We start from the raw sequence: 12651 nt of genomic DNA, 5'->3' as shown, positions 1-12651 counted from the left end.
TTTTGAAGAAGCTCTTACTTTTGATGGTTTAAAAACTAGGTTTTACTCTGTAGCCCAGGCTAGCCTTCAGGCAACCTTCCCCTCATTTTCCTGGGTGCTGGGAGCACAGGTGTGTGTCCCCATGTTTGCTTTGAAGCAGGATTTTAAGTTGTACCTGAGGACAGAAATGTTCTGAAAGGAAGCTCTTTAATTCACTGTAACTTGGAAAAACTGTATCAGTGGGAAAGTTAGGGACTATTACTTACAGATGGTGTGTCTCACAACAGGTCACGACAAAGCAGTGTGCCCCACGTTAACGTGCTTAGCATTAAGAACGGTTAGACTTCACTACATACCAGAATGTCCCCATTTAGAATGCGAAGTAACAGTACACTGGTCCCAAGATGTAAGTCATCCTTCATCCCTCCATCTGTCCTCCCATCTATTTATCCATCCATAATCATCGATTCACTTCTGATATATCAATCAATCATCAATCCATTCACCATCCATCAATCTATTCACTATCCACCCATCCATCATCTACCCATCCATTTACCATCCATCCATCCATCCATCCACCATCCATCTATCCATCCACAATCCATCCACCCATCCATCATCCATCCATCTATCCATCCATCTGTCCATCAATCTGTCCATCAATCCATCCACAATCCATCCATCATCCATCCATCCATCCATCCATCCATCCACTATCTATCCATCCACCCAAGAAATTGCTACAAATGTGCTAAACATTGTGGTAAGCCAAAAGATGTGAAACCTAAGGAGACCAACACTGTTCCCGCCTTCAAGGTACCTAGTTCACTGAAATGAAGGATGGTAACACATCTGCTTGACAAATATTGAACCCATCACTGAGGGAAAGGATTTCAAGCCAAGGAATCCTCAGTTTTGCCTCAGTAGCTGCTCCTGCTAAGTGTCTCATCTACACGTGATATTTGTCCTATAATTTGATACTGTGATCTGAGAGTTTTTTCAGAAACAGGGGCTACCTTATTCATAAAGAACTTCCCCTTGGAGACTAGGGAAATGGTGACATTTAATATTTACACTGTATTTCTTAAGTTTGGCTACCAACTGTGCTCCAGACATCGGTTAAGCGTTAAATCATTCTCTTTCAATTGCAGTTTGCCAAGCTATCGCTGGGTGTTTTAGCTGACTCCTGGACTGTCTGCCATTCTTCTCTCTAGTCTTCTAACTCCTGTGATTTTAGTCACCGTGGGAAGATCAGCACCAGGCTTGTTTATCCCCAAGTTGTAAGGAAGAGTGAAAAACCTTGAACATAAGCCCTGCTCTGTCCCAGTTGTTCCCAGGCTCATTGCTTATAACAGTGCCACACTTAGCACTGTTACTAAGCCCGTTTTTTTTCAGGTATAGATAGTGAGCGAGAGAGAGAGAGACAGAGACAGAGACAGAGAGAGACAGAGAGAGAGACAGAGACAGAGACAGAGAGAGAGAAAGAGAGAGAGAGAGAGAGAGAGAGAGAGAGAGAGAGAGAGAGACTAGAATTTATTCCTAGGGTCGGGATGAGCCCAGGCTGAGAGCTGAGCCTCCCTGAGACTTCTTGGTCCCCTTTCTTGCATTATCATGTGACCCTGCCCATTTCTAGAACTCAGACAGAACCTGAGTAGGATTGGCAGAAGGAAAAAGACACAAAGGGACAGTGCAGACTTTTATTCTCAGGGAGGGAGGACCCAGAACCCTGCAGGTGGTGCTGTGTCTCTCTGTAAGGATCAAAGTTTACAGGCTGGGGCAACAAAGGGCAGAAAACGATGAGGGATAAAGGAGTTTGAAAAGTTTCCTAATTTGGCCTTCAGTTGGCTGTTGCTAGGGTAACCAGCCAGTAGTCAGCTAACGAATGCCAGGTGATCGATAAGCATCTCCCATCACCGGGGATCGATAGGGCCAGGAGGGAAGAATCTAGAGAAACAAGCTATTTTAGTTCCAAAAACCAAATTACCGTCACTGGTTAACCGAAATGGAGGTGCTTTACAAAAATGGCGTAGCCCCCACTAACACTCTGAGCCCACTGTAAGCTATGGTTTTTGGTGGGGAGCCTGAACCCTTTGAGGGTCTTGTGTTCCCTCACAACCCCAGCAAGCACAAGGGTGATGCTTCACTCTGGTCTTGGAGGAAAGGTTCCCACTGTAGATGGGATTGTCTGGCTGAGCCATTCACAGTCTATTCAGAAACCCTGCTCTGTAATTGGCTCGCCACCCACAAGTCTTCCCTTCTGTAAAGCTAATTTGGGAAGCAGAGTTTTCTTCACCAGCAGGAAGAAAATCCCTGGTGATTAGAAAATGCAATTAGAATCCCACTGTGGGGGATACTGCGGCTGGGTTTTGAGGGGGTTGCTCTCCAGGACGGGAGAATGTAGTGGTGAGGCAGGGACAAGTGCCCCAGGCAAGACCTTCTGTGACCCATAGTCTGTCTGAGGTTCAGAAACGGAAAGAATGCCCTTTCAGAGGCTCATCAGCTTGGTCCGTTTGACACAAAGCAGCAAGATTGCCTTGGAGCCAAAGATTGTTGAAATTAATTGACTGGGGTAATGCACATAACTCGTTATAAAAGGCACACTAGACGCACAATTTAATAAAAGCTGCTCCCCATTCAACTGCAGAGACCTCCTTGCAACCCAGCTGGCGGCCTGGCTTAGCATTTGCATTTGAGTTTAAGGATTGTTGAATAAACTCAGTCTGATCCTGGGCTCCGATCTCTACCTAGTTGTGGGTCTTGCAGGGCTGCTGGGAAAGCGAACTGAACTGAGGACTTCCAGCAGAAAACCGGAGTGGCGGAGTGGCGGCGGGGGGTGGGGGGGGATGAAATTTTCTTTCTGTAGGCTGGCATTTGCGAGGGTGCGAGCTTTCTGTTTGCTTAGCCAAGAAGGGAGTGGGGTGAGGATCCTGACCTGGAGTTGGAGTTCTGTAGAGATGTCATGCAGTCCTATGGCAGGGAGAAAGAGTTGGGGAGAGAGAGGAGGGCCTGGGGAGGGAGAGAGGGAGGGAGGGATGGAGGGAGGGAGGAAGGGAAGGAGGGGGAGGAACAAACACAGAGAGAGAGAGAGAGAGAGAGAGAGAGAGAGAGAGAGAGAGAGAGAGGAGGGAGAAGTGCCCCACGCAAGACCTTCTGTGACCCACAGGGTGTTCGAGGTTCATAACCCTTTCAGAGGTTCCTCAACTTGGTCCATTTGGAGGGGTGGGGAGAGTGGAGGAGGGAGGGGTGGGGAGACCGGGGAGGAGGGAAGGGTGGGGAGTCAGGGAAGGAGGTGAAAGACCCCCAAACTTGGGGAGACTCTCGCTCCAGTCACGGGTTGGGGTACCCCCAGGAAACACGAGAAGCTGGTCTTGATGTAATCAGCAAGAGGCAGTTTTATTTACGAGATCTCGGGCTGACACGTATCCCACACAGGAGATTGAGTCAAGCCCCGAGCCTCTCTAGGCAGGAGCTTATATAGGGAAAACCAGGGGTTTCGTGTGGATACACATAATTGGCTAATACAAAGGGTGCACAGTTACTTTTTGGCACGGAATTGCATTAACAAAGCATTCTAGCATCTCAGCAATATGGGTAGGGTGACTTATTTCACTCAGCAGGGGGATGACTCATCTTTAGGGAGTGAAGGAAGGGGAGGGGGTGGCTCCAGATGGCCAGTGTCCTTGGGGGCTGATAGCCGGGCCTGTGAGCCCTATCTCAAATTCTCTCGGGCATGTCAGGACTTTGTTCATGACTAACTTTTTGAAATTTAACTCTTCAGAGGGAAGGGTAGGGGGAGAGTGGAAGAGGGAGGGGTAGGGGGAGAGTGAAAGAGGGAGGGGTGGGGAGAGAAGGGAGGAGGGAGGGGTGGGGAGAGAGGGGAGGGGAGAGAATATATGTGAATATTAAGATTAACTGTAAAGCCCAACCAACTCCAGTTTTTTGTTTTGTTTTGTTTTTGTTTTTGTTTTTGTTTTTGTTTTTGTTTTTATGAGAAGACACTCCAGGGGTTAAACTCCATTTCCAGGAGGAAAACCACAGAGTCCACTTGAGCAAACATCCTATGGTAGCCCCCTTACCCCCAGCAACAGCCAGTCAGGCTACAGCAGCAGGGCCAAGGTCCATGTAGACAACCTAAGACATCCTGCAGGAAAGAGATAACCTAGGCATCCCATGTGTCAGGTGGTTCTGCCCCCGTGTTCGGTTCCTGCAGATCACGTCAGACTTGCAGTTTAAAAAATACTAACGTGCTGACCCGTGTGGAAATTCCCCGAGTTTGCTGTAACTACTATAAATAGTCTGCACCCCTAGACTTGAGGCTCTCACTTGTGGCCTGTTCGGCACAGTGAGAGTCCTTGCTCATCGGTGTGAGCTCTTAATCAAGACCCTTGTGTGTTTGCATCAGAATTGGATCCTCGGTGATCTTTGGGGGTCCCTGCAACTTGGGCATATGGTTAACAAATGAAAGAAAGCAACAACCCCCTCCCTGTCCCAACCTAGGGCCACATGGAACACTGTGTCCCCAAATTTGGGAGCTATGTCAACATGTTATAAAGAATTGTGGTTCTCTTGACTCAATGCCAGTGTGAGCTTCTAACTTTTCCAAAGTCTCTGATCCACTTTTACCCTAAGGAGGGTTCTCTTGAAGAAGGAAACAACGTGTGCCACACATTTGGTATTTTAAAGGCATCCAACGTGACCTTGCGGCTGCCTTGCACTGTGATGTCTGACTGACATCTGTCTGGATGCTGCAGGGCCGTGCAGAGACAGCTCAGGCTAAGATTTTACAGTTCTGTCCCTGCCTGCTTGAGTGTCCCTGCCTCCTCTTGGCTCAGTAAGTGTACATTTGCAACGCTGAGGTTGACATAGCTGACCAGTTAAACAACAGGACAAGATCTGCTTTACTAATGAAGGTCCTAATGACCACAACATGTGTGTCTGTAAGCCACATGTGTGATAGACACTTCCCTTCCACCGTCATGGGACCCGGGGACCACCCTCAGATGGTCATGAAGACAGGGCATTTCCACACAGGAGCTCAAACTGTAAAAGCTGCAGGAAGCTGCAGGCTGGGGCCAGACTCTTCTGAGTATTTGCTGGGGCCGGTCAGTTGGCAGCTAGTGACACTTCAGAGAAATCTAGGATTTCTCCTCATGCTGCTTGAGTTCCATGGTTCTTTCTTAGTGAACTGACTATTCCTACCCCCCTCCATATGTCTTATCCCCGACCCAGTTCTTTGTCCCAGGACCACAGCACCTGGAAACCCAAGTGGATTCCCTCTGGACCCCATCCTCACCTGTAACAACTCGGGGATGGAAGAGAGATTCTTCAGGGGGAGGGACTGGGGTGGTCTTGAGCAATACTACAAAAGGGTCTGGGCTCCCAAGAAAAAGGCCACACAATCCAAAGTATTTGAGCAAGGCAAAAAGTTTTACTTTCTGCAGAAGGGTGCCGAGCCGGGCCAACCAAGTAGGCAAGCAGAGTCAGTTGGGTCCTGATGGTTTCTACTCCTAATACAAAGGGGACCTCATCCTCTCTCTGAGTGGTGAATGCTTGGTCTCGCTCTCTTAAGCACACGGCTAATTCAGGACAGTGTACTTGATGGCAAAGTGTAACAGTTGATAGTAGGATGCACATGCAGCCTGTGTGTGTGTGTGTGTGTGTGTGTGTGTGTGTGTGTGTGTGTGTCTGTGTGTATATGTGTGTGTATGTCTGTGTGTCTGTGTGTGGTGTGTGTGTGTATGTTTGTGTGTGTCTGTATGTGTCTGTGTGGTGTGTGTGTGTCTGTGTGTATATGTGTGTGTATGTCTGTGTGTGTCTGTGGTGTGTGTGTGTATGGTGTGTGTGTCGGTGTGTGTGTGTATGTGTGTGTATGTGTGTGTGTGGGTATCTGTGTGTGTGTCTGTGTTCTATGTGTCAGCATGGCTCCAGAGGGTCAGAGAACTTATCCTCAAGGCACAGGTGGGCAGACTGATGAGGCTGACACATCTCTGTGGGGGCCAGGGGTGAGGTTTTACACATTGCAGGTGCAGCGCTGTTTGGAATGTAGCCTTGTTAAATGCAAGTCCTGGCATGGAGGTCCTAGTATGAGTGTGGGGAGGCCATGCATCACCTGAGCCCTGTGGCCCTATTCTTCTGATTCTAATGAAAGGTGACTGGGTCAGCAAGCCAATCACATCACAGTGTTTAGTTGCTTCATGCAGAACCTCCCACATACACTACACTACACACACACCCTACACTGTATACCACACATACACTATACCCCTCCTTACACCACATACATCACACACACATACCATATACTACACCCTTACACACACATACCATACACACCACACACGTACCACATACATACACACATACCATATACGCTGCACATATAAACCACACACACCACACACTTGCACACATACCATATACACCACACACACAACACACATACCACACATACTACACACATACACACCATATACACACTACACACACACACACACACACATGTCTGTCTGTCTGTATGTATAGACACACATTTGACTATAGAGGCTGGAGAGAGGGGTCAGCAGTAAGGAAGAGCACTGGAGAACGATTCAATTCCCAGTACCCACATGGTGGCTCACAGCCATCTGTGAATCTAATTCGAGGGAATCCAACATCCTTTTCAGGCCTCTGCAGACACTGCCTGCATACAGCGCATGTACACATATGCAGACAAACACTCATACACATAAAGTAATTTAAAAATGAAAATTTAACACAGGCAAGGTGGCACATGCCTTTTACCCTAGCACTTGGGAGGCAGAGGCAGGCGGATCTCTGTGGATCAAGGTTGCCCTGGTTTACATAGTGAGAGTTTCAGGATAGCCATGGTTCTAGAGAGAGACCCTCCCTCTAAAAACCAAAATAAACGAATAAAAGTCTAAATTATATATCATGCATATGGTAGAGTGCAGCTCAGAGAATAACTTTTGGGACTTGAGTCCTTCCATTGTGTATGGGTCCTGGGTGTTGAACACAGGTCATCGGGCTTAGCAGTAAGCACCTTGGCTCACTGCGCCGTTTTACTGGCCCTGGTCTCCATCTGTGGTCCAGGGGAGGGGCTCCGTCTGGTGTAAATGATGGGCTTGTGCATCTGGGGTTTCTGAGAGGACTGGGTGCTCACAGGACTGTTATTTATTGGTACAAATCACTAGTTAGTCTGTGTCTCCTGCTGTTGGGGCCGGGGCAGATTGTGGCAGGCATTGTAAGACACAGGGCCATTCTGCCTTGGTGCTTAGACCCAAGATGGAGTAACTCAGGTCAATAGTGTTGCTTTGGATAACTCAGGTAAAGACACCACCTCAAGCTGCTGTCCTGAACAATACAGTTACCCTGATATGTGGCACTATTTCTGGGGAGACATAAGTTGGAGAACCAACATCATCTCCCTAAGCTGGGGAACCAACATTTGACCAAATTACAGAGGCCACCAAAATCCAACTTAGAGAGCTAATGAATTGTATTGTTGTTACATATAGGAGCATGGATGAGGGGTCACTCACAGGAGCAGAAATGACTCAGTGATGGCCATATTACCAAAGCCCACGCAGCATGGCTGTCAGTTCACAGAGCTAGGAACCTGAAGCACACTGCACAGGTCACAGGCAGCTCAACAGGTAGAATGTCCTTTCCAAGGCTCTTTCAGCAGCTTGTCTGGTCTCTGTTCCTCTAGGCAGCTTAGCCTGTCTCAGGCTGTCTTCTGGCAGTCCTTACTGTTTACATATGCTTGGGGAAGAAGGAGTTTGTGAATCTGGTCTGTTTCAGGGACTTCCTGAACCCTTTGAGTTGCTTACTTCCTGAGCTGCCTGTGGTACAGAATGTCCCACCTCCTGTGTCTTAAAGAGCTCCCGTCCTGTCCCACTTCCTTCTGGAACATCCTGTGTCTTAGAGCTCCCCTCCAAGATGGATAATTTTAGGTTTTATTTAGAAGGAGACTGCTACAGCAACATACCTGGAGTGGTTCAGCCTTAGCCTACTTTCCAGGAGGACTGACCACTGTGGTACAGCAGCTGTGCTGTCTCTGTCTGAAGCCATCCTTCCAAACTTCACTAACTGTCCCCTCCTGATGTTCCTTAGGTGGCAGTTACAGCACATGCTTCCTGGAGCTGGGCACTGCCTCATCCTGTGCTTTTCTTAACCTTCACAGATGGGTCTTTAATCAATCATGAACTCAACCTGAGCATGGCTCATATTATGATGACATAATATCCCCTCTTTCAGATGCTATGATTCATCTTGAAAAGACCCTTGGAAGTCTGCAAGCAGGCTGAGGTTCGTGTGTGGCATTTGCACAGTTTAATTATTTTTTCCACGGAACTGCCCTTCTCGGAAGACATGCACTGTCTGATCAAACAATAGGTTCCAGATAGAATATCTCTCTGGCAGCCACTTAATTGGGAAAAGAACTTATTCCAGCCCTGAATCTGGTCATCCCTAGTAAAAACGCTCCTCTGCCTTTTTCATATATCCGAAGTGACCAGCAGAGCTCTCAGGGGGACCAGTGAGGGCTGCTATTTTCGGTGACCGGGACTTGGTCATCTACCCCCCTGATCATTGGTCATCTATACAGCTGTCATTCTCTGACATAACCCATCTCTGACTGAATAGCTCAGCCCTCATAGCCACTCATCTCGACTGACAGGTTGAGGGGCTGGTGAAACCCGCCACATCATACATAGGAGAGGCAACACTTCAGAGCAGTTAAGGGGCTCGAAGCCCATCTCGCAGATGGGGAAGGATGGCAGAGGAGGGGGTCAGACCCAGGTGTCCCTGAGGCACAGCTGAGCTCTTCCTGGTGGGTGCTGCCTTGGTTGGGGTGCAGAGAAGCAGCCAGTTCTCAGTTCAGGAGTCTGAAGGTTAAGCACAGATAGAAAAAGAGAAGGTTATCCCAGGAAGGAGCCTTTGTCCTGTTACCTAGGACACACCTCTGTCCCTAGGGATGTGGTTTCTCCATTTGTGAAGAGAAGCACACGGAGGCTGGAAATGTTAAATGTATACAGCCGTCAGCATCTAGTGTTCTCAGTGTTACTGTGTCCCTTTGGAGAACCATGATCCACTACAGCTGAGTCCCTTCTCTGCCTACTTTTCTTTTAGTTCCTTTCTGGGCAGGCCTCCCATCAGCTAACCTGTTAGTGCACGGTCATCTCAGAGCTCTAGGAGATAAGCCATTTCATGCCTAACATGTTTAGTTCAAGGGTAGAGAAGAAGTGTCAGGAAAACAGAATTACAAATTCATCACGCACAGATAGTCTGTCTCAAGTGTTGGTATATTGTTTCCAGTAATTAATTAATTTCTTTTTTCTTTCTTTCTTTCTCTCTTCCTTCCTTTTTTTTCTTTTTTTGCTAAACATAAGCTTCATAAAAACCCAGAACATAAATCCAGTGGACGGATGGCTTTGACTCTATTTCAGCCAGAGGGACGTAGCAAGTCCTGAGGTGTGCAATAACCACCTGTGCATGCACTAACTGGATGTGTGCATGTGTTAACCAGGGGTTCGTGTGTTAACCCAGTGTGGGGTTTTAACTTCGTCTTTGTACCTGGTTAGGAGTGAGTAATCAGGAGAGAATGAATCACTGCAGCCGTCTAAGTCTGTCCTTGGAAGAAGGGACCCGAAAACAGGTGCCACTCTCCATTCAAGTCTATGGAGAGATGAGGTGGGGGAGGGGGCATCTGAAACACAGTAACAAACAGGCATTGACGTCAGAGCCTGCCCTGTGTTGGGGATTGAAAACTGCATGAAAGGCTGTTTCTTCTCAAGTGATTTTAATTACATTTGTTTATTCACACGTGTGTGTGTGTGTGTGTGTGTGTGTGTGTGTGTGTGTGTGTATGTGTGTGTGTCGGGATGGTGGTATGAACCTCCCAGGTGCCTCTGGCAGTTTGAGGACAATTCGTAGGAGTTGACTGGCTTCTTCTGTTTTGAACTCACATTGCCAGGTTTGGTGGCAAGTGCCTTTCCCCACTAGCCATGTTGTCAGCCCATGGCAGTTTCTTGTTAGCATGCCGCCATAGAATTATATAGAAAAACTGTGCCTTACTGAGCCTGCAGACAATGGTGTCTAAATATCAGGAATTGATTTCTCCGGGGCCTGGAGGGTGGAAGTCTGAGCTAAGGCTACAGGATAACTGAGGTTGAATGAGAGTTTTCTTCAGGCGGCAAACCGGCCTCTTTGTGTTATGTTTCACATGAGCAAAGGAGGCTAGCGGGCTTGCAGGCTTCCCTTCATTAGAGGACCACCTCATTGATGGGGCCTCCAGGCCTCACTGTCTCCCAGGAACCCCACTGCCCTTGCTATCACAATGAGGGTAGGATCCCAACATATAGCATTTAAGAAACACAAACATTCAGTCTTTAACATAGGAAGGGCTTTTACACGTCTTGACCTTGACGTACAAAACTTGTCTTGATACATTTGAATAATTTCAAAGAACGTTACTTTTGGCAGGTCATAAATATTGGCATCTTAAAATAAAAGCGCCCACGTTTAATAAAAAGCACCTCTCACAGAATCCAAACTCACTGCAGTCCGTTTGGCGGTGCATGTAAAAGCTGGCTAAATTCTTTATTTTGATCTCTCTTCTCCTTGAATGTACAATATTTTTTTGCTCTTCCATTTATATTACTGCTAATAAAATATATGGGTTTTTTTTCCTTTCCAAAGATTTTTTTTTATGGCTCATTCTGATTGTCTGCAAGCAAACTTGTATACGTTGGATAGGAAATATTGCTGCTTGGCACCACGAGGCTTCTTTTAAAAGCCTAGACTGAATTGAAATCCAATTACGGTTAATATAATTAAGCCGCATAATACAAATTCATTATGAAGTAGGAGATGTGATTACTGATCATAAAGGTAAGAGCTTTTGGACCGTGTCTTAATAAGAAAGGTAGGGCACTAAAAGCCAGGCTGGAAAGGAAGAAATTACCGATCTAATGACAGGAGGAGCAGAGTTAATTCTCGCCTTACTTCTCGCTTCTTGGCGATGTAAATGCCAGGTAGCCTTATTCACACATGAGTAAGGTGTCAGAAAGCACACTCGAATTCATCATACTCTTTATTTGCAGTGGTCTGCGAGCTGCCAGCTCAGTGGGTTCTGGGTACCACAGTGCAGAGACGGAAGAACGGGAGCTGCAGGGAGTGTGGAGGACTCATTCCTTCCTTCAACTCCTCCACATCGACTCCAGGGCTTAGAAGGATGCTCTGTGTGGCGCCTTCGAAGTCTGGGGACTTGGGAGCCCTCGACACTGTGTCTCAGTGGGGAGTTCTTTTTGATTTGCTAACCTTGGTTCCCATCTGTATATTGGGGACATAATGGTGTTTTCCAACCTCAGACCCTTACAAGACCTGACAGAGATGAGGAAAGGCAGCCGGGCTCCAGGCTGGCACAGTCCTCAGAGCCTGCCATGAGTGGTCCTTGCCACGTGAGGCAGGGAGAATGTTCTCATTCTTTGTTGACTGCATGGGGTGAAGACCCACGTAGTCTGTGGTGCAAGCCCACTTTCCCTCTAGGACGTTTGGGCTCTAGGATTCTGGAAAGGACTCTTTGTTCACAGGACCCCACACTGTCTCCCAGGGGTGTGTCCATCTTCCTACTGGGCCAACTCTAACAGGTCACCCTCCCTGACTATCTCTATCAGACGGAGGAGTGGCCAGGGTCCTTCAAGGTTATAGGAAAGAAAGAAGGACAAAGTCAGTGTTTTGATGATGGAACCAGGGAGCTGGACAATGTGTGGGCAGAAGTTTCCAAGCTAGGGTAGAAAAGGTAAGGAACCGTCACAGTGTGTGCTGGGGGCTTCATGGATGTCTGGACTCTGAGGGCTGTTGCAGTAAAAATCAAAAATGGATCGGCGGCTACCAGTACCCATGCGTTCCAACTCCGCGCGGCTCCTGTGACGTGCTCTGGCTGTCTCTCTGCCAGCTGTTTTCTCACACTGTCCCCTTGTTGGGTTGTTACCTCGCCTGACACACACACACATCGAGTTCCGAGGGCCATTTTAGCATGACACCATGCCATGATAGCCCCAGGCACTCTATAGCTACCGTCTCCAGGCTGTCTCTCTGCCCTACGGGAACTTTGCTCACATTCCCTGTAGACCGGTAAAACCAAAGTTCTAGAAACTTATAATTTATATGTTAAATTCTCAACCCACAATAAATTCACAGCCAATTAATAAAGATATAAACCGCCCATCTAGACAAGATAAACGTGACCTAGTCCACCTGGAGCTGGATCATCCTGCTACGTTGTCTCCATCTTGGTCCCTCCCACCCCAGCCCCGCCTACCCTTTCTTCTCATCCAATGATAGGCTTCGCCTTATCCTGGACCTGCCTTGGTGCATAATGACATCATCCTACTGAGGGCAGGGAAGAAGATCATATTTGCCTGAGGATGAGATGTTCTCCTTTAATTTTATTTGATTAGTTTGAGATAGGGCCTCTGGTAACAATCTAGGTTGGCCTGGAAGTCACCATGTAGTTGAAGATGGCCTCGAACTTCTGATTCTCTTACCTCCCCTTCCTCATGCTGAGATTATGGGCACGCTCTGCCATCTCTGGGCTGTGTGACATCAGGGTAAGCCCTCTAATAACTGAGCTGTGTCCCCAAACCCTCTGCGTTTGTACAAATCCTC

This window comes from Rattus norvegicus, chromosome 3 (genome assembly GCF_021556685.1).
Source record: "Rattus norvegicus strain SHRSP/BbbUtx chromosome 3, alternate assembly SHRSP_T2T, whole genome shotgun sequence".
Taxonomy (NCBI): domain Eukaryota; kingdom Metazoa; phylum Chordata; class Mammalia; order Rodentia; family Muridae; genus Rattus; species Rattus norvegicus.
This window is presented reverse-complemented; position numbering follows the sequence as displayed.